At 42.2% G+C, this 2,212-nt stretch overlaps 1 pseudogene; it reads right to left on the bottom strand.

The window, feature by feature from the left end:
* Positions 1 to 1,360: 1,360 nt before the first annotated feature.
* Positions 1,361 to 1,735, bottom strand: LOC118148859 (large ribosomal subunit protein eL31 pseudogene; annotated as a pseudogene).
* Positions 1,736 to 2,212: the final 477 nt, after the last annotated feature.

Raw genomic sequence — 2,212 nt, 5'->3', positions numbered from 1 at the left:
TGGGGTACTGAGTGATATTTCAATACTTGTATACAATGTGTAATGACCAAATCAGGGTAATTAGCATATCCATCACCTCAAAATTGCTTATTTCTCCATGTTGGGAACATTCAAAATCCTCTCTTCTAGGCTGGTCATGGTGGCTCACACCTGTAATCCTAGAACTTTGGGAGGCTGAGGCGGGTGGATCACCTGAAGTCAGGAGTTTGAGACCAGCCTGACCAACATGGTGAAACCCATCTCTACTAAAAATATAAAAATTAGCTGGGCGTGGTGGCAGGCACCTGTAATCCCAGTACTCAGGAGGCAGACTCAGGAGAATCATTTGAACCCCAGAGGCAGAGGTTGCAGTGAGTTGAGATTGCACCACTGCACTCCAGCCTGGGCAACAAGAGCAAAACTTCAACAAAAAAAAAAAAGAAAATCCTCTCTTCTGGCTAGCTGAAAATCTGCAATAAATTAGTTAACTGTTGTCACCCTATAGTGCTATAGAACACTAGAAATGTATCCTCTTTTCTGGCTATAATTTCCTGCCTATTAATCAATCTCTCCCTATCTCCCCTCCCAGCCACTGGTTTCCAGCCTCTACGTACCAACATTCTACTCTCTACTTCCATGAGATCAAATTTTTGAGCTTCCACAGATGAATGAGAATATGTGGTATTTATCTTTCACTTAATGGATTCTTTCACTTAATGTCCTCCAGGCTCATCCACATTGCCACAAATGACAGGATTTCATTCTTTTCTGTGGTTGAATAATACTCCATTATTGCATTAGTCCGTTCTTGCATGCTGTCGATACCAGAGTGTGGGTAATTTGTAAAGAAGAGGTTTAATTGGCTTACAGTTGTGCAGGCTGCACAGGAAGCATGGCTGGGGAGGCCTCAGGAAACTTAACAATCATGGTGGAAGGTGAAGGAGAAGCAGTCATGTCTCACATGGCTGGAGCGGAAGGAAAAGAGAGATGGGGGAGGAGCCACAGTTTTAAACAACCCAATCTCATGAGCTCTCACTATCATGAGAGCAATATTAAGGGGGACATTGGCCCCCACAATCCAGTCACCTCCCACCAGGCTCCACCTCCAAACACTGGGTACAATTTGACATGAGATTTGGATGGGCACAGATCCAAACCAGATCAGTTATATACATGGTGGCCACTTCGGTTGTTTTCATATCTTCGTTATTGCAAATAGTGCTGCCCCAAGCATGGGAGTACAGATATCTCTTTGACATACTGATTTCATTTTCTTTGGATATACCTGGTAGTGGAATTGCTAGATCATAGGGTAGTTCTGGTTTTAGTTTTTTCTGAAGGCAATTTTGTAACTTTATTTGACGTATTCAATGATCAGTGATTAGTTCTCAACCACATTGACCGTCTGTAGATTTCTAAAAGTGGTAACAGGTACATAGGTAACCAAAGTATAGAGCATTTTTGGTGAACCTTCATCCTCATTACCTTTTCTGGACAACCGCACGTGGATTTGGTATGGGACATTCCTTATCCCTTTGGCCCAGACAGTTTTGTTGAGCCTGGTATCAATGCGCACATCTGGCGTTCCCATCTCCTTCACAGCAAATTTCCAAATCTCTTTGAGTTCCCGAGGAGCACTTCTTGAAGCCCACTCCATGGATGTGCTTGTGAATGTTGATGCTGTAGTCTCAGGTCACCACCTCGTTGATGGCAGAATGGCTTTTTTCTTCTCACCTGCCTCCTTTGCAGGAGCCATTCTGCCGGTCCAAGTTGGAAAAAGCTGGTTTTAATTTTCTAAGGAAACTCCACACTGTTTTTCATAATGGCTATACTAATTTATCTCCCTTTTTCTTTTCTTTCTTTCTTTCTTTGGAAGAAAGAGGTTCTTCTAGACTTCCACCCCTCTTGTAAAACCAGTGGAATCTCCCATAGTGAGTCTTCTCCAGGACTGGGTGTTCTGCGTTGAGACCACGACTTGAAGCTCCTAGTCCGCAGTATGCACAATTGGCAGCTTTCTTAGCAGCAAAGGTTTTTGAAGAACAGAACCTTTCTACATTATTTTCACATTGACGAGTGTTTTATAATTGCTTTACTTAGCAAATCTGGGAAATATGTAAGTAGTCATCAGTTTTACAGATGCGAGAATTAAGTTCAGAAAGGCTAAGTGACTTGCCTTAGTCACAAAATTGTGTCATTAGAGCATTAAATGAGAACTCTCTTTTAGATTAAAATT

This window comes from Callithrix jacchus, chromosome 17 (genome assembly GCF_049354715.1).
Source record: "Callithrix jacchus isolate 240 chromosome 17, calJac240_pri, whole genome shotgun sequence".
NCBI lineage: Eukaryota > Metazoa > Chordata > Mammalia > Primates > Cebidae > Callithrix > Callithrix jacchus.
Note: the sequence above shows the minus strand (reverse complement) of the source record. Positions and strands in the feature narration are given on the sequence as shown.